The sequence below is a fragment of the Schistocerca americana genome, chromosome 3, assembly GCF_021461395.2.
Source record: "Schistocerca americana isolate TAMUIC-IGC-003095 chromosome 3, iqSchAmer2.1, whole genome shotgun sequence".
In the NCBI taxonomy this organism is placed as follows: Eukaryota; Metazoa; Arthropoda; class Insecta; order Orthoptera; family Acrididae; genus Schistocerca; species Schistocerca americana.
The window spans coordinates 754,726,158-754,750,020 of NC_060121.1; positions in this window are offsets into that span (position 1 = coordinate 754,726,158).

The following is a 23,863-nucleotide window of genomic DNA, read 5'->3' on the forward strand; positions in this document are numbered from 1 at the left end:
TAAATAACTACATAGCATTTCTTAACTAACAGTAAATATATAAACTTCATCATTATCCTCATCTGCAAAGAAAAACATTATTCATATTACCATAACTTCATTACTATCATCACCTGCAAAGAAAAACTTCATTATTCATATTAGCATATTTTTCATATAATTATTCATCATCATTTATTATCATCTGCAAAAAAGACACTTCATTATTCATTATTCCTATTACCATTCACTTCATACAACTATTCATAGTATAGAGTTTCTTATTTCTAGCATATTTCATCACTAAAACTAAGATGTGTAGTTCTGTCTGACAGCCTGCATCAATCGCCTCGTATTCTGAAAGAAAAATAATTAGTTAAGACTGCTATCATACGATGTGTATAGTATATTCTTGTTAATGCTTGTTAATTCTGATCCATTTACTCTTCATGACATGGTATTGCATTTTCTTTCGTTCATTCCGAAGGTGAAATTCCCATTTCATAGTAATCCACTGTGGTTTGTTTAATTTATTTCTTTTAAGCGTTATTGCTTTCTGAAAATGATGAATAAGGATTAATATCTTGCATTTAAATCATATACTCATTAAATAATAACTTGTTTCTAGTGATATAATTAAGCATACAGCATAGCATGACAGAAAACGTATTGTCCAAATCATAGACAGTTTTCAAGTGCAAAAAAAAAAAAAAAAAAAAATGTACGCAGAATATCATAATGTAGTAGCAAAAAAAATGTAAAATAGTCAAGATATTGAGATATTATAAGGGAAAATGTCGAAGTCAACTGGTGTTTGTTACATCTTAAACATTTCATAGTGCATACAGACAAAACAGGAAAACAATCATACATACACGAAAAATGGAAAATGTTCACGGTCTGATATATAACGACAAGAAAAGCGACCTGCTAACCTTACCTTGCCGGGCACTTGCCAAGAAAAAATATGATAATCATCAGTAAGTGTTCATAATATAATAAATAAATATTAATAAATAAATAATAAATATAAGTGTTCATAATATAATTGCGTAAGTAGTCGTATAAAAATCAGGAAATGGCATTACAGTGTGATAAATCATAAAGTATGTTCATTCAATAAAGGGTTTAATATTGGAGACATGGTGATTGCCCTTGCTTTTTCTGGTTCTCAAAGTTTCGATGTGTACTACATTGGGGTGAGGAATGCTGCGAATTCGATATGGACCTGCGTATAGAAGCTCAAATTTACTACATCTACTCTTTCCTCTGTTGGGTAAATAATGTGTGTGTACTAATATCTTCTGTCCAATGTGAAAGTCACGGCGTGTACAAACCTGTTTTTGCTGTCTTTTTCGGCGCTCTGCGGCACGTTTGATGTTGTTGAGTGCAATGTCAATTATTTCATGGTGCCGTAGTCGACGAGAGGTAGGAAAGGATACTAATTCTTTAATTTTGTTAGGTGGTTCAACATTTTTCAGTATAACAGTCGGAGATAGCATAGTAGATTCATTTGGTATGGAGTTAATTACATCGTGGAATGAGAGTATGTGTGTGTCCCAATCAATATGTTTTATATGGCAGTATATTCTACATAGTTTACCAATTTCTTTCATTAGACGTTCACAAGGGTTCGAAGAAGCGTGGTACCTGGATATATAGATCGGAGAAATGTTTCTTGCTCGTAACATACATGTCCATATAGCAGATCGAAACTGTGGTCCATTGTCGGAAATTAATTTCAATACATGCCCTACATGAAGTAAAAAATGTTTTACAAATGCATTCGAAATCGATTTAGCAGTAGCTTTGCGTAACGGAGTGAAGGTTACAAATTTTGAAGTGAGTTCAACAGCGACAAAGATGTAGCAAAAACCTCTATTAGTTCTGGGAATCTGACCAAAAATGTCTACAGCGGCCATGTGTCTCAATTTAACAGGTACAATGGGATGTAACGGAGGAATATGTGAAGTTGTGTCTGACTTAGCTTTCTGGCAGATTTTACATGACGCTAAAACTCGTCGAATACGTTTCTCCATGTTGGCAAAATAACAGTTCTGTCTCAGTATAAGAAAACATTTTCTGGCTCCGTAATGTGCGTAACTTAAATGAGTATACCAAATTAATTTGTTAACAAGCTCGTCAGTAATACATAATAACCAGTTGTTGCTGTCAGGGTGAGAGCGGCGAAACAGAATATAATTGCGTACAGTGTAATGGTTTCTGATGGTAACATTATTCCTATCTTGCCAAAGGTGTTTAATTTCTTTCCACACGTTGTCTTTACTCTGCTCTTGTGCTATATCTCGTAATGATGCCGAAATAAAATTTTTGAATGCAACTTGTTGAATATACATGACGCTAGAATTTGCTTGGCAGAAGTCGGTTGCGATGTCTTGCTGATTGTTGCTGAGAGAACGGGATAGTGCGTCTGCTACAATATTTTGTGTACCGGGAATGTGAACAATTGTAAAATTAATTTCCTGTAAATAAAGTTTCCATCTGCTTAACCTGTCATGTGTAAATTTTGCTGAAAGTAAAAACTGTATCGCTCTATGATCTGTGTAAACGGTCGTATGTCTTCCATAAAGAAAATGGCTAAATCTCGTAAATGCCCATACAACACATAATGTTTCAAGTTCTGTATCAGAATAATTGCGTTCAGCAGGGGACAGAATGCGAATCGCAATGGCGATATTTTTAATTACTGTATTATCGTCTTCTTCAATTTCCTGAAAAATGTGTACGCCTAAAGCTGTGTTCGAACTGTCGATGGAAATGGAAAAATTTCTAGTAAGATCTGGATGTGATAAAAGTGGTGCATTCAACAAAGCTTGTTTCAGATTGACAAATTCAGACTGTGTTTGGCTATCCCACGACCAAATAATGTTTTTACATGTCAATTGACATAATCTATGGGTGTATAAAGCAGAGTAATGAATAAATTTACGGAAAAAGTTAATTAATCCCAGAAAGCTGCGTAATTGTTTCTTCGTCGTAGGAACAGTAATGTCACGTAAAGCTAGAAGTTTTTCCGGGTCAGGTGCAATGCCTTCTGCTGAAATTACATGTACAAGAAATTTTATAGAAGTTTTGTCAAAGTGCGATTTGCTAAGATTAACTGTGAGTCCTTGTGCACGAAAAGTTTGCAACAGTTGTTCAAGAATCAGATTGTGTTCAGACCAGTTAGCTGTGTCGTCTACATACGTTGTGATTCTGTCTTTCATGCAAAAGTGTGTATCGGATGCCGTCAAAACTAATAACATTTTCGTGAACAAGATTCTGTGTGTCAAAAGTATTGCTTACGTTGCTGGAAGATGCAACCTGTACTGTACCTAGTTAAATTCTTTCTGACGTGCTGTTATTTGCAGGAGGATGCTGTGGCATTTCGACTATTTGTACTGTTCTGTTACTTCGTTCTGACGTATTAGGTTCGGGATGATACCTACAGTCTGGTTCATTCATGATAATCTGTTGCTGTGGTTGATTTTGCTGCTGGTAAGACCGACTGTTATTAAATGTACGCTGCAAATTGTGCTCATCACTTTTACGTCTGTCATAATAATCATTTCTATACGGCGCGTTGCGATAGGAATTGAAATGATGTGTCTTCTGTACGTAGTGATTTCCTTATTGCTGTGCGTTGCTATTTGGTGTGGCCGACGCTATACGTTTAGGTGGCGAAACATTAAAGCTTGGTTGACCTTGCACATTACATTGTTGGTTAGGTATGCTAACCGGCTGGTTTTGTTGCTGTTGTGGGAAAAAACCTCTATTGTTGCCAAAATGCGTCTGCGACAGCTGAAAATTTTGTACATACTGATGATTACAATTTTGTTTGTTATTAAAATTATGCTGCTTTTTTTTTATTCACCAAAAACAGTAACAAAAATGGCCACATTGAAATGACATAAATAAGGTGACAGATAATTGCAGTCATAAATTTCAGCATTCAAAAAATGAGTCTTTAGCAGTAGCACAATTTAGCACTTTCACTGTCACCTTCAACTAGTGGCAGATCAGCATGCACATTTTCTTCTTCTGCAGCCTGAGGTTCCTCATCATCATTTCCCAGACCCAAACTAATCATTCAGTAAATCCTTGATGTGTGTTCCTTCCAGGGTAAATTACTGGACAGAAGAGAAGTCCCGAACAGCGACATCGCAAAATATTTCACTGCCTTGTTATTTTTGTCAGTTCCAGCCTTCTAAACGCATCTATAGGGAGTTCAAGATCTTCCTTTATATCAGACACCAGATGTCTCTCGCCATATTCTTGTATCTGCTGTACTGCTGATTTATTTTTCATGTGTGACTTGCAGGTTTGGTTAGGGTCGGGAACTTGACCCAATCCATTCCCTCTCTACTAGGAATCCAGTTCTTAACCTATACCCATTCGGTTGAAGACAATTCGGAGCATGTTACCATATTTCTTATTGTGATTCTGATATTTGAGTATTTTATCGAATTCATTTTCCATATACATCTTGTATTCAATATGTTCATCGCACCCAATGTTGTTAAAAACATAACTTGTATATTTGCCCATTAACCAAATCACTGCGTTATTTTTTGCCTGAGGGTAGTAACTTTCCTCTGGTCTGAAGAAAATGTTAGTCGGTACATTGTTGGCTGAAGTTCTTGTTATTTGAGCAATTTTCTCCCTGGTCCACCTCCAGTTGATAATCCAATCTCCACAAGTGTAACGATGAGGCACACTATCAACGAGGTTGCATTTGCTGCAGAGGTTAGTGTCACTTAAACCGATGGCAAAGAGACGCTCATTAGTGCTGATGATGTTATTGACTACCTTGTACCACGCTGTTCGACGTCAGACGAAAGAACATCACAACTGATGTTTTTCCAGACCACATTCCATGCTATTCCAGCATATTTGGTTTCTATGTTATTTTTCCTTTCATGTTTCAGTCTTTCAGCTAAAATCGCCTTTGCTGTAACGTTTTTGGGGTTTAAAATCTTTTTGCTGAGATAACTTAGTTCAAGATAATACTCCCTAATATGTTTCAGCTTAAAACTTATTTTTTGTATATTTATCGGCGGCTCTACACTTTCTGGCCTGACAATATCGTATAGTTTTGCTGTAATGCACCCTGGATCATTACACATTATGCTCCATGTTCGTTTGACATACAGTGCCATCACTTTAGACTTGATGTCGGTTAGACCCATTCCTCCATTGCTTGGATCCAAAACTGCTGTCTTCACCAGCACTCGAAACAATTCCCCTTTCCACAAGAACTTTGCTAAGTTGGACATGATCGTCTTCGCCACCATTGATGGAATGGGGAGAACCTGTGCTATGTAGTAGGCCTTGGATAAAATATACGTGTTGATAAACAGTATTCTCTGGAACTGGTTTATGCTACGTTGACAGTTTTCAATGAAAGCTCCCTTGATTTTACTTGCCACCCCCCGCCAATTTATTGCTATCATTTTTAAAAGGGACGTTGTCAATGCCATTCCAAGAGCTTTGTGTTCATTAACATGGTCCGCCCACTCAATGCGTAAGTTAGCAAGCCGCTTTATATTTAGAAATTTACTTTTATTTTCATTTACCCTCGCACCTGATGCGGAACAGTATTTTGCAAGTATCATCTCTAGTTGTGTCACATCTGTTTGGTCTCTGACGATTACGCCTACATCGTCCGCGTAAGCACCTACCACGGTCTTTGTTCCTTGAATGGTAATGCCTGTCAGTCTGTGCTGTAGCTGTCTCAAGAAAGGTTCCAGCGATATAACGAACAGGAGCATGGATAAGGGGCTTACTTGGGTAACTCCCCTTTTTATTTCAATTTTTTTTTGTCAGTTGACAGTTAACAGAGATTTGTGCTGTAACACCCATTGCCATGTTCTTGATGATGTCGATGGTTTTTGGCAGGAAGTCCATTCGGCGCATTATCTCTGTCAGGTATTTGTGATTAATTTGATCAAATGCCTTATGGAAGTCTATGAAAAGCAGTCCACATTTTATGTTACTTGCCTGCGCTAGCGCAATGATATCGCGATACAAAGCCGCAGTTTGTAAAATCGTTCTTCTAAAAGCACAAGTCTGCTGTTGGCCTATGGTGTCAGCAGTGAATGGTGTAAAGCGCTTGTTAATTACTCGAGCTATAATTTTATAATCTGAATTTAAAAGCGAAATCGGCCGTAGGTTGTTTATTTTTTTGCAGCCTCTGTTCTTCGGGATCAACACGATTTTGCATTGTTTGAACTCTGCAGGCACTGGCTTTCCTTGTAAGACTTCATTGACAGTTTCGGTGAACTTTTCTCCTATTAGGGTCCAAAATCGTTTATAGAATTCAATGGGCAGTCCGTCAGGTCCTGGAGAATTTCTAGCAGGGGAGCTGCACACGATTTCTGATACATCTTCCTTGGTGATGTCCGAAGAAATGTTCTCATCATCATCTCGCGATATTCGTGGAAGATATGTACCAAAGAGCTCATCGTATTCTTCTTCGTTTGTTTCCCCTGATGCATACATACGTTCATAGTACGCTGAGATCTCTTTAATTATTTCCTTCTGAGTGGTGATTATGGTACCATCATCTATTTGAAGTTCATCCATGAAACTTCTTCTTCTATACTTGACGTGTCTGACAAGGTGGTACAATGCAACAGTCTCATCTTCAGTGACTGACTTTGCTTTGGATTTTATTTTAAGTCCCTCCAGTTCCTTACGTTTCAGACTTATTAACTTCGCTTTTATTTTCTTGATGTCTTTTAATCTTGTAGGAATTGCATCTGTCTGATCGTAGAGGTCCCTGAGCACGCTGTAGTAGAATTCTACAGTCTGTTTCCTTTCTCTGGCCATATCTATACTAAAAGATATTAAAACTTTCCTTAGCTTCCGTTTCGCTCGTTTGATCCACCATTCTATCACACTTGGAAAGTTGTTCGGTGAACGGAGACATATTTCCCAAGCTCTGGTTGGGGCATCTTCTAAGTCTTCTTCTGATAATAACGATATATTTAGATTCCACTGGCTTCTTACTCTTCGGGTAGGTTGTGGTGTTAAATTTACGCAGGTCAACAACGCACTGTGATTGGAAAAACTAACGGGAACAGTTTCTGTTTTCAGCACTTTATCTGCTAAATTTTTCGATACGTAAATTCTGTCAATTCTACTACAGGAATTCGCAACAATATGAGTGAAGTTCACCATCGTTGGGAATTTTATTTCCCACACATCTTTTAATTTTAAATCAACAACAAGACGTCTCAAGTCAGTTGAGTAATTGAAGTTGGGGATTTGATACTTTCGACTCAATACACAATTAAAATCTCCCCCTATTATAAGTTGGAGGGGGGTTTTCCTCAGTAAATAAATTACGCTTTCATTAAGGAATGTGGCTCTTGCAGCTCTATTGCTGCTGCCAGAAGGAGCATATAAATTGACTACAGTAACTCCTGCTACATTTATTCCAATACCTCGCCCCGATTCTAATTTATCAACGTCATGTACGGGGATGCCTTCTCTACCTAAAATGGCCGTGCCAACGTTCGTTTCAGTGGAAATATTGTAAAAATCAACGTAATTGTAAAAATTTTAATTGTGGGAATACCACTTCCTGTAGGAGAGCAATATCCGTCGCTGGCTCATACAGAAACTGTTTCAGAGCAGCTATTTTAACATCCGACTGTATCCTATTAATGTTTAACGTGGTAATCGTGTATGACTGTAACATAGGGGAGTGACCTTTTACCCGCTAGTCTATCATTTCATGCCACTCCATGCCGGATACTTCCTGAGAATCTGACTGGAGACCACCGTCACGGTTTGCATTAAAGCCTTTCTTTTTACTTTTCTTGCGGTATGCATTGACACTAGCCTTCACCGAATGTCTGCTCCGCCCACCCCCTGAGCAGTTTTCCAGCGAGAGCGGTGTCGGTAGATCTGAGGGGCAGTCATGTGCCACCATCTCGTCTGCCAACGGCGGCGCAGAAGCAGTTTGCAAACATTCTTCCAATGCCCCATCACTTCTATGAACACTTTCGTTTACTGTTTGTGTCTTATTGCTGTAAAACTCCGCTTCTTCATCTTGGGATTTGGGCTGTGATGCCGCCTGTTGTTGACAATCACTCGCTACCTCGTCATGTTTGCTTTCAGTTGCATCCGCGAGTGAATCTGTCTGCATTGATTGACGTACGGGTACTACTGTCTACTGATGCATTTGACTCAGAGTTCGAATCTATGCTGACAATATTGTCTGAAACAGTTTCCAGTACTGTTTTCTGAATGTCACTTACAGCTTTCAGCGACAGGTTGATATCTTCTTCATCCGTGCTACTGCCGTCACAAGTTCGACGTCTCTTGTTAGTGGCTATACTACTTTTTGCAGCCGGATTGTGTACAGTGTCTTTCCTGAGTAAAGGTGGAAATCCTTCAAGAGTATTTTGTGGCCTGTCGTCTACATTCCCCGAAATGCTGGAAACTTCACCACCCGTCATCTGATTTTCAGTCACAAGATCAGCCAGTGTTAACCTTTTACGCTGTTGTAAATTATTCTGCAATACAAACACCTTTTTGGACAGTTTTGCCGGAGATGCCCACTTTCATTACATATATGACAAGTCAAAGTCTGTCCATTGTATATAACGTGAGCCAAAAACCAAAATATGAGATGGAATGTTTTGTTTGACATGCATATCGACAGAACGAACACCACTAAAGCATTTCAATCTATGCTGGCTTGACCATCGTTCATTACGAATTTGCCTGATGTCACCGTATTTAGATAATGCGTCTTTTAAGTAGCAGTTTTCTACCTCAGGGGGCAAATTAAATACTCTGACTTGTTTATAATCAACATCAGCATTTGAAATGGTAACTGTACTCACCGAATTATTGCGATGGCGGAATTCAGCTTTTCCTTCAAATTTCTGCAAAATTCGTTCCAGCACCAACGGGGAAAGCAGCTTCACAAAAAAGCAGTATTGCTCCAAGTCATAATAAGCAGTGTGCGTCTGATCCGAAGTAATGCCAATAACGTCAACGATCCAGTCATGAATTTCTAGTGAGCTTGGCTGAACATTACGGGTTGCTTTGTCAAGTCCAAATCTTAGGGTAAGCTTTCTGGGAAACATTGTTGCCATGTCAGCAGTTAACAGCTCGCGAAAACAAGGAAACTAAAATGCTGCATCACCACAATCACAATTTTACACAACACTGTTACGCAGAATCATGAAATCCAAACAGAAGCGCCACAGCGCGTCCGCTCAGGACGGCCGGAAAAGCCGATATTCTGGTCCCAGATAAACGAAACTTTTGTGTAATTGCTTGTCAGAAGGCTATGAACGATAATGGACACCGCTCAAAGTATAACTGTCTGTAATACAACTATATTTTAAAATTATTTCACAATGCGAACCAAACTGCGATCTCTGTTTACGTTGCTAAGCAGAGATGGTAGTTCTTGAGTGTCTAATGAAAATTGTCACTTTCGGTAAAACTTGTCATATCAGGTTTTCTTTGCTCATTCTTAATCCTAGATAGATCGATTGTTGAAGAGCTGTTTTGATAGATATAAAGGATGGTAGAAGAGAGGGCAGCAGTGCAGAAAACTAAAGATGAAACAGCACTACTACGGCTCGGGGCCCTGTGCACACTACGGCATATATTCATCGAAGTGTAATGAATCCCCTGAGGCCTCTTACGTGCTGCGAATAAATTTTAGTTTCTGCATTACAGGCAATGCCGGTGAAAATTGAAAAGCAAATTGTTGTATCCAGTCCAAAGGGTTTATTTGTGTTCTGTCATTTTTAAGTACCTTAAATTTTCTAACGGATAGAAAGTGCTTGTAATCAAAATTATCGTCTCTGTATGTCTGAACAGGTTCAGGATTGTATGATAATCTGTTTGTCTGTGACTGTTCGGAATCTAACTCACGTACTCTCCGTAAATTACCTAAATTACATTGGCTGTGTGAGTCTGACAAATGTTCGGAATGTGGCGTATGCTGTGACGTGTTAGTGACTGAAACATTTTTCATTTCTGTCACTTTAAAACGTTCGTCAATTTGGCTGTTCTGTTATTCAAATCTTTTATCGACTTCCGCATCCAGCGTGTGTGAAAGTTCTGCTGACATTAATTTAAACTCGTCGCGTAACTGTGTTGCTTTTTCAGAACATTGTTCAGTGACTGCACTACTTTCATCTCTAAGTAATTTCGTTGTGGCTACAGGTGTACTACTTAATTCTTGTGCAACAGATCCTATTTATTCACTACTGTTCCTAGCACAAGCCTCAATTTCCTCACGTAATTGTTCTTTAGTATCATGACATTGCGCGGCAACGGCTGTAATCTGTTCACTAAGTTGTTTGTTCTGTTCGTTAAGGTTGTCGTGTTTTTCATTCGACAGTTTGAAACTTTCATTAAGTCGTTTGCACGATTCATTAAGGTGTTTGAAATGGTTGTCGTATTTTTCATTAAGTTGTCTGAAATTGTTGTTTAGTTTTTCATTATGTTCATTAATTTGTTGTTTGAGATTTTCATTAGGTTGTAGCATTAATGCTATAACTCGATCCAAGCCAAAATTAGCTACTGTATTCCCTGTGCTGTGTGATGATGTATCTGTATGTGTCACGTTTTGTATAACCATTTGGTCGTACTGTGATTCTTGAAAAGGTTTGCCAATCGGATGTGTACTGTTGGCCACTACTTCGGAATCAAATAAATCTGACTTATTCTGACTACATTGTTCATCTTCGTGGGAAAAATTTATCTGTTCACTACGTAAATTTTGCAAATCGGGTGTGTCAAGCTGGGCAGCGTTAATTGTAACCGAACGTGCCGCGTCATCAATTGTTATATTTACTCTGGACATAATTGCATTTGTTTGCTCATCATTAGGATCAAAATCAGTATTAGTGATCGGTACACACTGATTATCTGTAATTAGGGGATTATCACTATTACACTGAGTGTCGCAAGTATTATCGGTCAAATTATTCGAGTCGGCTATTTCACTCATTGTACATCGCGATGTACTGTTAACAGTTTTACGCGGCATTTTTCACAAATCAAAAATAAGCACAAAAGTGAAACAAAGACAAAGCAAAAATGGAACAAACACAATTACAACAAAGAGCAATAAATTGCCGATGATCTGTGAAAGAAAGAGTAACAAATTACTAAACGCGTTGCGCCAGATGAAACTACATTTAAGTAAATAAGAGCAGATATATGACTACTTCTCAGAAATTCACAAAGAAATACGATCCTGGCCGGTTGTCGCCAAGTCTAACCTCCCCACAAAATAATTTACCGTAACCTCTCAACAGAAAATATTAACATAAATAATATTCACGTTTAGTGTAACCTCAAAACAGAAAAATTCCTAAACCTCTCAACAGTAAAAAATTATAATTATGTCGTTCACATTCAGTGCAATGTCCCAACAAAAAAAAAATTCTGTAACTTGGTGATAATACAATGTAACTAACCTCTCAATTAAATTGTCACTCACTTATAACTTTTCAATAATTGACTGTGAATTTAACCTGGTAAATTTTGGACGTCATGGCCCTGAAAGATCATTCTGAATAAAAAAGAGAAAAATTGTTACCTCAATGAAGTCGTCGGATAACGCAAATATATCTGCTCTTAAAATAATGTTTTCTGGCACAGGCCTGTGCAATGCTGGCCGATAGATTTGTCATTTATGAAAGGAAGCAACTGATTTTTCTTTTGCAACAATCGGGATGATCATGGATGGGAGAAATAAGTAAATTCTTTAAATTGAAATGAATAGTTGTTAAAAATTACTTTATATGAGAAGGATTATTATTACGAGATTTTTAAAACATTTACATGGGACTTGAGATGACATTGCTACATATGCGCGAGGCTGCTTTTTACCTTATACAATAATACTCAGGCTCCGGCATCGCTGCACTGCGACCGGCCCACCCAACACGATACACCAGACCAGACCAGAGCAGACTGCAGACTAGCAACAACTTACTGCTACAGCTACACAGTTCGTACTGCAGTCAACACTGCTCTCTGGTCAGCGATTCTCTTATACCTTGCATATCGCAGGCAGCGCATGAGCAATACATTTAAATTACATCTGCTCGGACCTCTTACAAAGTGCGACATAGATTTCGCTTTCCCTAATCCGATTCAGCAGCTCCTCAGTAGTTACTCACCTACTTATCTGATCGTCGATAGTCTTCCGTTGCATGACATTTCAAAAGGTATTCTCTACTTGTCTGAAATACCTACCATTATAGTTTCGCTTCCATACAAGGCTACACTCCAGAAACATTCATAGAAAGGCTTCCAGACATTTAAACTGATATCGGACGTTAACGAATTCTTCTTTTTCAGAAATGCTTTTCGTGCTACAGCCAATCTCCATTTTATATGCTATCTACTTCGACCATTGTCAGTAATTTTGTTGCAAATATCATCTTCCTCTTTTAGTATTTCATTTCCGAATCTGTTTGCTTCAGCATCACCTGATTTATTTCGACTACAGTTCATTAGCCTTGTTTTACTTTCGTTCATGTTCATCTTATAACCTTTTTACAATACTCTATCTTTTCCATTCAACTGCTCTTCCAACTCCTTCACTGGCTGACAGAATTACAGTGTCATCGGCAAACCTCATGGCTTTTATTTCTGCTCCATGAGCTTTAATTCCCTTTCGAAATCTTTCCTTGATTTCTACTACCTCTTGCTCAACTGATATATTAAATAATATCGAGGATACGCTACAACCCTGTTTTCTCCCTTCTCTACTACTGCCTCCCTTTCATGCCCTTTGGCTCTTATAACTGCAGACTGGTTTCTGTAGACACAGTAAATAACATTTTGCTTCCTCTGTTTTATCCCTGCTGCTTTCTCTGTTTCAAAGAGTGATTTTAGTGTATTGCTTCTAATATCCTCAGTGATTTCTCCGTGGTGCATAAACTTTCTTGCAGTAATGCAGAACTCCTTCGATTCTTGTGCAATATTTTCCAAATTATTAATGTTTACCTAATTAATATTCGCCTTTCTACCGCTCTCCATTATGTTCGTCTTTGCTTTGTTAACCATGAACCCAATTTCAGTAGAATGTTGCATGGTTACAATGTTCAACAGCTTCTCCAAAAGACCTCTCCATTCGCCCAAAAGACTGTATGCGAATCTAATCATTTGTACTCATTTTGCACACGCTTACATTATTGCTTTAAAATTGTCGTAACCATCTTAATTCCTCAACATATAACTTAAACAGCTGTGGTAAGTAATTAAAATCTTGCCTTATGCTTTACTCAACATTCCACTTCTATCACAGCCAATTTTCTTCCATTGATGTTAATCATTGTGCACTTGAGCTCCTAGGGATCTGTTTATGCAGAAAAACAATACGAGATATACAGATCCAACTTAATGCAAGCGATTTAGCGTAAGTTACTTTAAGCAGTGTGCAAGTCCAGGGACCGATGACCTCGGCAGTTTGGTCCCATAGGAATTCACACACATTTGAACATTTTGATGTATGTCTGTTTACTTTATTTTCAGTCTTTTCCAAATTTAATGGCTTCATATTTTACCTTTCCTTGTAAAAGATTTTCAAGTCTTGATGACCAAAAAATTTCAAATACTAGCTGAAATGAGATCTACACATTTCTCGGCAAAGTTATTTTGCGACGCTAGAAGTGTAGCAAAGGCTGCCCAATTCTCTTGAGAGAGGAGCATCTCTGGAACGACTGCCTGCCTAAAACAAAACTTTTTTTCCACATTAATCCTGAGGCTACACAGCTCTCTAAGTGTCTAACACACAATTTTCGCAGGAGCAAAAGTAGCGAGACTCATGCGGAGGCGAAAGCTTGCACGCAATTGTTTGTCGTATGATTTATCCGTGAATGTAACCAGAAGGAGACATATAATGCAGCTAATATTCCATTACCATACACTCGGAAGTAGTTTGTGGGTATAGATAATGTAAAACTACAAATGAATAAACAACAAACAACGCCTGCAAAAATAACCAAACATAACTACAGACTCGAGAAAACAATGACATCTTTAGACAGAATTTTTTCTAAAATTTACTATGCAGCATTTGGAAAAGATTGACAGTATTTTGCTGTCTGGGACTATTTTCCATCTGATTCTCTGGTGCAATAAGTGAAAGACACTGGGATACATGTCAGAGCGCAAGGTGTAATTAATCTCAGTTAAATTCCGCATACTTCACTGGCAGCTGGATAGTTGCTAATTCATTTTAGATTACTCCTCATGAACAGATTCTCAGAGGGTATAGGTCGTTTTTTTCCGTTCTGCTCGTCAGATCAATAGCCGGTACACGAGACATGAAAAACTCCAACAAATTTAACAAAAAACAAGTGTGAAATTAGCGGTGACTTCATTTATGTAACGATGCCTTTGCACGCTATCACGTGACAGTTAGAAAACCAAACGGACAGTAAACGAGTTGGAAGGAACAGTATTCGATTAACAGTTTGTGTAATTAAGTGCTCAATGCGACACATTTCTCTGAAAAAGTTTGAAGGCGATCATATTTTATTCTTACTACTTATTGGCTTATAAATGAAAATATTGTGATCAGTCTTTACGAAGACCAAATGTGGTGTGAGTTTTTTGTGAGACTGAGTTGTAGGAAATTAGTGATAGACGTAGCGGCTTGCACCCGCGTTACAGTCTCAGAAAATGTCAAGTAATCAATTGCTGCATTGTAGCATACCTACATCCACACGTACACCCTATATGTCCCCATAGTGTGTATTTGTGGCGGAGAAAATATCGTCTGTTTTATTGGTTTATGGCCAAACGAAATCTGTTCAGCATCGGTTATTGTCAACAGTTTAAAAATCGGTGACCGAACTCATTTGTAGCTGTTTTTTCGTTCTTCTGCTCTTACCGTATTAGATCAATACGACCTTGGTCTGGCAGGATCTCTGTTTCCCTTTTGGTTTACAGTTCTTTATGTGACGTGATAGTCCCTCTAGATCTATCGTTTATAGATGTTCAATCCTTTCCTGTTTGTTTTCATCCAGATTTTGTTCCGCACACCAAATTTTCGACTTCTTTCGAATACCTTCATTTGTTTACATCCCTTCACCATTCTAAGAAATCTCATTTCTACTACTTTTATTTGTTTTTCTTGTGTTTTATGTAGTACCAGCAAATCATGTCCATATAATTGTATTGGCTATACGACTGTCTTATAAAATTTCAGTCATTCTTTAAAGTGCTATTAATTGTTCCACATATACTTTCAGATCTATACAGCTTAATCTGCATTCCTTGTTCGTAGTCATACGATATTTTACATTCAAACTGCAACTGTATTTGTAAGTCCTACAGGTTTGACCCCAGATAAGAACGTCCCAAATCTTAGCCACAAATGAAAACGCCAAAAAAGTACACAATACACAATAAATGATGCCATAGGTTTTGCATGAGAAAGATCTCGGTATACTTTACATCACAATTAGCAATGAAAAAATTCTCTCCATGCTGGATGTCACATTCGTGAACTGTTGATCATAGCCATACTCAAAAAATTAGTCGTCAACAAACTATAGATCGTTCTCAAAAGAATCTAATTTTGTGTGTTGCTTCGCTACTGTGAACGGAATCTGCCTCCGCCACTTCACCCCACAAAGCAGCCGACGACACTTCTACAATATAGGCGAAGTCGATTTGATCAGTCTTTGTTTCCTGAGATGCAGAAGTTATTCGTGTGGTTTACCTTGCAAATATTTAACAATGTTCTGGAGTACACTATAAAACGCTTCTATATCAACAGGACCAAAACATACGTCAGATGAAGCCTTAAAAATTTTATATTTACGAATACGTTTAGAATTACCAAGTTTTACAATTGTGTATTTCATTTAGCATAGGACAAAAGAGTACTGCGAAAGAGTAGGAACATTTACTAACAAATATTTTGATTGGTGGAGCAGACAATCATAAGTAAGGAAAAGTGACGACGGAATTCAGCTGAGTGCCACGCCAGACCGAATTCTTACCGTTAGTCACATGGCTGTTACACTTCAGAGTCACCGCGATGTCGTTAAAGTCTCTGGTCGTTAGGGTCAGCCAGAGCCACTGCTGCTAAATGCAGCCCAGTCCCCGCCGTCATGCATACAACTCGTGCTACTTGCACACGTCATTATTTGACATGTACTCCTTGAACGACAGCTGTCTCCCAGTGTCAGTTTATCGTTCGCACACTACTCGGTAATTAGTTTCAGAGAATCACTCCCATCAGAGTCCACCTTCCAATAGACCCTCTGTCTCAAAGTTGCCCACAGGAAAGAGCCTGGCATAGTTTCTTTACTGAATGGGCATGTTTATTTCTAATGTAAGAGTGTAATAGGAATATATTATTCTCGTCATATTGAAGGAGGTAGCCGTATTCAATTTAGCTGTGAAAATAAAAGCCGTTATGAAGTAGATTAATTACGTGGACATAGCTAACACATCTACATCTACAGCTATATCTACATCGATACTCCGCAAGCCACCGTGTGATGCGTTACAGAGAATACGTTGTACCACTAATAGTCACATATCTTCCTGTTCCACTCGCAAATAGAACGAAGATTTATCTTATACTCGAGGGTCTTACGGAAAATGTACGTTGGTGGCAGTAGGATCGTTCTGCAGTCACCTTCAAACGCTAAGTCTCTAAATTTTCTCAATAGCGTTACTCGAAAAGAACATCGCCTTCCCTCCAGGTTTGAGGTTGCAAAGCATCTGCGTAATACTTGCGTGTTGATAGAACGAAGCGCTTACAAAACCTGCCTCTGAACTGCTTCGGCGTCTCCCGTTAATACGACGCGCTAGGGATCCCAAACACTCGAGCAGTACCCAAGAATGGGTCACTCTAGTGTTTAATATGCCGTCTCCTTTACAGATGACACTTCCCTAAAATTCTTTCAATAAATCGAAGTCCAGTATTCGCCTTCAAATGGTTCAAATGGCTCTGAGCACTATGGGACTTAACATCTGAGATCAGACCCCTAGAACTTAGAACTACTTAAATCTAACTAACCTAAGGACGACACAAACATCCATGCCCGAGGCAGGATTCTTAACCTGCGACCGAAGTGGTCTCGCAGTTCCAAACTGAAGCGCCTAGAACCACTCGGCCACTCCGGCCCATTCACCTTCGCCACTACAATCCATACCTGCTCGTTCCATTTCATATCGCTTTGTAACATTACAAGTAGATATTTAATCGGTAGCACACTACTAATGCTGCATTCGAGCATTATGAGATTGTTTTTTGTACTCATCTGCATTAAATTGTATTTCTCGACATTTAGAGGTAGCTGCCATTCATCACACCAACTAGAAATTTTGTCTCAGTCGTCTGATGTCGTCCTACAGTCACTCAACGACGGCAGCTCCCTGTACGGCACAGCAACATCAGTGAGCCACCGTACACTGCTGTTCATGCTGTCTGCCAGATCATTTATGTACTGTATATAGGAAGTAACAGCGGTCCTGTCACACTTCCCTGGAGTACTCCTGACGATACCCTTGTCTCTGTTGAATCTCGTCGTCAGGGACAACGTTCTGGGTTCTATTACTTAAATATTCTTCGAGTCACTCACATATCTGAACTACAATAAATGTTCTAATGTGCTGTAGCCATAGCGGCATTGTCAAAGGTTATGCACAAAATTAACACCAGCATCGTCAAATATACATATATAAATAACAGCATATGCAACAATCATCTTGTGAGCAGCGCTACTGTTTGTTTTGAACAGCTGCTCTCCCACCAAGGACAGGAGCTTGAATATTAGTCTGCGAAACCGATCTCCAAACTGGCAATATATCACCACCTACCGTTTCGATTTAGAAAACATACAATTCATATTCTCCACCATACAAAATCAGCCCTTTTACATGATTCGTACGTATACTGTGAAGATGGACATTACTGTATATATCCTCCTCACTCCACTATTGCATCTATGCCCGACGGATGCCCATGGCACCTCAGAACTGTTCTACAGATTTGGGAGCGTTTCCCCTCGCACAAACGCATTACTGTTTCTGCTTCCTTGCTTGCTCGCTTTTCTACACACATCTCCAGACTCGGGGATTACAAGAAGACACGTATTTTCGAATTGTTCGCCATAATATGAAACCATTTTCGCGGTACATCTCGATATCAAGCAGTACCCAGAATCCTACCAATAGCTAACGCTACATAGCTCCCAAGATATAGACTGGAAATTATTTCTCTACAAACGCCAAACTATAGCGAGGTGCAGCGTGCTGTAAGCCATTGAGAAATTACAAAAAAATAAAGGAAGCTGTTATTTCCACTCTCTGTTTGCGATGTCAGTAATGTAACACATTACAAATCATCCCTATAATTTACAAGCCAACTTTTTTCCCATGTCTAGAGAATAGACATACATGTCTTCAACATGCTAGATGCACACACCACAATGGATCTTCCCTCAACTAAATAAAAGCGCGAGATGTGCAGAAGCAGTCAACCGAACAATTTACATGTGAGCAAATAACAGTTCAGCGCAATTACACCTCCATGCACAATCTTCTCAATTTTCCACTTGATAACGAAAGCCGCCCAACACATACTAAGTATTAGTTCGCTATTCGGTCGTCTAGAGGACGTAAAAGTTAACTCAGATAAATTCCCTCAGTCCAACAAGCCTCTGCATTCGGATAGCTGCTGCCGTTAATGGGGAACGTCGAACATTCCCACCACAGGCCATGCATACACACAATAATTCTAGAAAACCTGTCACATGTATCTTTTATCATTATATTTACAAATAAATGTTATGATCGCGTTCTCAATTGAACTGCATTCGACAATGAGCGAAGTATCGGAAATACACCCTGCTGTCGCCTGTGGCTCTGGAAATAGAAATATGACTACCTTTCTTATGACTTGACATACTTGATACACACAGTGGTTACAGTTACTACAAGCCACACCACAAGCTGGGAAACGGGGCCAAATTTCTAGTAGTTTACTGTAGAGTTGAGATTTTCACAAATGTTTTATTCGTATCTTACAGAAACTAGCAGTACGGCAATAAACAACCTTTTAAAACACGCCACTAACGGCAATCAAGTAATTTATAGCAATACAACAGTTAAAATTTAAAAAAAGAAAAACTCAGGAGCTAGCAGTATGGCAATAAACTACCTTTTAAAACACGCCGCTAACGCTAATCAAAGTAATTTATAGCAATACAACAATTTAAAGATTTAAAAAAAAACACACAGAGCTAGCAGTACAGCAATAAACAACCTTTTAAAACACACCGCTAACGGCAATCAAGTAATGTATAGCAATACAACAGTTAAAAACTTTTTTGGAAAAAACTCAGAAGCTAGCAGTACGGCAATAAATTACCTTTTAAAACACGTCGCTAACGCTAGTCAAAGTAATTTATAGCAATACAACAATTTTAAAAAATTTAAAGAACATTAGTTAACATTAGTAAATACAGAACTTCGTTAATAGAGTACGGTGAGGTAGTGAAGCTACCAACACCGCCATTAAAAATACTAAACAGGCCTCAGCAAACACACGATTAATGGCAATAAAAGGAATTTACAAACTTGGAGGAATTTTAAAAAATTTTAAACAAATGTCCTGGAATATCATTAGAGCATAACAGATATGAGGGACCCGTGTAAGGCGGCCACAAATCACCCACTCAGGGATGCTCAGGCTAGTCAGAATACTGACCAATTTAAATACGCCCGTAAACACAATTGCCACTCTCAGGCTGGTCACTGCACCGACTTATAGCCAGGGAAAACTTGTTATAAGATGGCTTAACTTGCTGACAGAATTAGAGCTAACCTCGTGCAAGGAAACATTGCACCACACAGTCCTGAATGAGCGACCACATGATTAACCAACAAGAAGCATGAATTTACTCATAACCCGCGACAGAATAGCGAAACAATTAAACTGCCAAAACTACGCCTCCCATCGGACAGTAACGAGAGGAGGAGGAAAGATCACTGTCTTCAATTACACCGGTGCCAGGGACAGGAAACCAGGTCGCCGGAGGCCACAAGGCAGTAGAGATGCTGGTTACACCAAATTATTACTTAATTATTAAACCTTCCACGAAATTAACTTGCAATTATGCTCGAACAGGCAGTACACGACCTCCGATGGCAAAGATCCACACATCCGGCCGCGCACGCGTCGCCAGCGTACCCAAGACGCCACGGTCACGCGACAACACGCTCTGTCACCGGAGTTCACGTCTTCTGTGCAACGTTGACGGGTAGTGACCGCTCTTTCATGTTAGGTGTCTCCTTTTAAACTCAGGGTTGAAAAGGAGGATTTAAAGAAGCTTGTTAACGTCCCACCAAGGCGAAATGAACAGCAGCTACTTGTGGGGCGGTTCTGTATAAAACCAACACGCGGGGAGCTCTTCCGTCAACTCGGCCCGCTCTTTACACGCAACCGACATACATCACGTGGCGACTCGGTACAACCGAGCACGCCTCCTTCGCGCTGGAGAGCCACACTGCCCTCCCGTGTCCACCACACTCACTCTCTGCGCGCAACCCCCCCTACTTCCGCGCCACCACACCAGGTTACAACCGGTCAAAGATCTCACTTCCTCCACATCAGTTTCCCGGAAGCAAAAACGCAGGTATCGATAGCAGAGGGAACAGACAACCAGGCAGCCACTTAATGGCAGACAACATATCAAACAAACATGTCAGGGGAAGAAAAGGAAAACCAATGCAATCTAAACTCAAGGTGTAGCGCGAGTCGATACACGGCTCAATACTCTTCCCTTTGCTATTACAGCACTCCAAGTCAAATCCATACCCTCCGTACGACTGCACATAGCCATTTCCTTTCCACGAACACATACTTTATAAAGCCTGATGCTCAAATTCGAAAATATCGCGCATTCCCTACTACTACTAACTAGGGGAGGCCGCCAATTGTGAAATTCAGATTCGATTCATACTGCGCATAATAAAAGCTCATGGCCAGAGGTGTACTATGGCAAAGCACCAAGATGCACTTCTCAGCCGTTGTCGAGAAAATCGACAGTTAAAAGAAACCGTTGCGGTGAAATCCTCTCTACGATTAATAATTTTTTACGGCGTCGTGGCGCAGCGGTAAGCGCTCGGATTCGTAATCCCAAGGTCGCCGGATCGAATCTCGCGCCATGCATTTTTTTATTATTAGTTTTTTGTAATTCAAATATGTATATATATATATATATATATATATATATAAACTATTAATGAATTGCTTATGCATGTTGAAGGCGGATCGCTCTCCAATTGTACCGCCTCCATTTTTCCGTTTGTTTAACAGGGTGTACCAAAGCTCTCCCGTGCGCACAGATTTTCGACGATGGTATAAGTTGCGCTAGGGACAGCATCAACCTTCTTTCGAAGTTAGCAGGCAACTACGCTGTTATGTGGCGCCTCGTTTCGGCCCATTCAACATCTGTCCATCAAGTGTAACGAGCGAGTAACGGAGTTTATATATCATACCTGCCACAGCAAATTTGTGTTCGTGGGGTCTCTATTCTAATTCGAACGTTTGACTTACGCTATACGTAATATCGTTTCTACGTCTTCCGTTAACTATACGTGGTTAACATTATGAAGGCATTGTGAAATACAACTTTGTTTCCAGAAAACATAATGATGTTCTAAGTCTCCAGTTTTTCCACGACAAACGACTTTCAACAACTTATTACATGCATAATTGTTGCAACTGATTGCCGGGAATTTTATATATATATATATATATATATATATATATATATATATAAAATTCCGGGAATTTTATATATATATATATAAAATATATATATATATATAAAATTCCCGGCAATCAGTTGCAACAATTATGCATGTAATAAGTTGTTGAAAGTCGTTTGTCGTGGAAAAACTGGAGACTTAGAACATCATATATATATATATATATATATATATATATATATATATATATATATATAGAACATCATATATATATATGAGACCGAGCGGGGTGGCGCAGTGGTTAGACACTGGACTCGCATTCGGGAGGACGACGGTTCAATCCCGCGTCCGGCCATCCTGATTTAGGTTTTCCGTGATTTCCCTATATCGCTCCAGGCAAATGCCGGGATGGTTCCTTTGAAAGGGCACGGCCGACTTCCTTCCCCGTCCTTCCCTAATCCGATGAGGCCGATGACCTCGCTGTCTGGTCTCCTTCCCCAAACCAACCAACCTATATACATGAATTAGAAAAAACAAATACTAAAAAAAAAAAAGGTTGCATGGCGCGAGATTCGATCCGGCGACCTTCGCATTACGAACCCGAGCTCTTACCGCTGCACCACGACGCTGTAGAAAATTATTAATCGTAGAGAGTATTTCACCGCAAGGGTTTCTTTTAACTGTCGATTTTCTCGACAACGGCTGAGAAGTGCATCTTGGTGCTTTGCCACATTACACCTCTGGCCATGAGCTTTTATTATGCGCAGTATAAATCGAATCTGAATTTCACAATTGGCGGCCTCCCCTTGTAAGTATAATACTTCGTCAATTACTGATTGCCTGTGATATGAAATAATACTGACCGAAAATCAACGATGGGTGTGCATGTCTCTTAGGTGTTTCTTGCGAGTCCTACCACCGTCTCCCAGAAAGAGAGACGTAAACGGTGAGACGTTAAAGAAAAAACCGATCACAGCAACTACTGCATGTTACTGTCACAAGCGGTCTTGGTTCTACAGGTGCACACAAGTATCCATGTTAAAAGCTATACCCACTTTACGAATCGAGGGCGACATTACCTCTGCATGAGGTGGTTGTTTTCCGGACAATGGTGGTGGTGGTGATCGTATGCATATTACCAGAACACGATGCAACCTCGTGATATACACAGACACACAGAAAACAGAGCAAACGCTCTCCGAATGTGGAGGTGACTCGATACAGTCGAGTACAGTGCTATATTACACCTCTCGATCAGTGCATTTGGGCTAGGTGTTGGCAGCTGTGCTACATTTACAGGCAATTTTAGAGCACAGAACGAGATGTTATGTCGTGATCGCATGGATAGATCTGACCTAAAATCGATAGAATTGCGAAAAATGACGAGCGAATAGGTATAAATTGACATAATATACACCGAAATTCTGTGAAATTGAGGAAGTACTTGCGTCTCTTCTGGTTCGCGTCGAATAATTTGTATATGGGAACAAGTATGGGGCAACAGGAGTAATCCGGGAAAACGTCGACACCGAAACGCAGGTATCAGGGAGATACTCAATTGAGTCAAGGCAGTATTATACCGTATGTCAATGAGGTACCAGTGGTACACGCGAGTTGACTACTGTATTTGCTGCTTTTCAGGAGGACAGAGAACCATTCATCTCTAAACTCACGTACATCTGCGTTGAAGGATAACAGAGTGTGGACAGGGTGATCGATTGAGATAAAGCTGTAACGAGGTACGATTTAATAGTTGACTGTTTCATTCTAGAGAAGGAGAAGTTGCAGCAGATCGATTTTTTCCCAGTGTTCTGAGTGGATGCATCAGTCGCGTGACGTAGCCTGCGTTCTACTCATACACAGCCGCGTGTTCTGCATGTGGTTTAAAGCACTGTCTACTTGCGATTGTTAATGGTAAACCTGTCGGTCATTAGAGGACTTCCATCTCATGTGTGATGAAACATGACACATTCCTCTAAATGAACTTTGATTTATGTGGTGCATTCTATACCGCCTATCGCATATTGGGTGTAAAATCGAGACTTCAGTGTCATAACTAAGCAAGAGATAGGAGCCTGTGAGGCTTTGCAATCCCAGTGTAGAAATTGAAACATCCCCTTAGAAAATATTTATATATGTGGAAGTG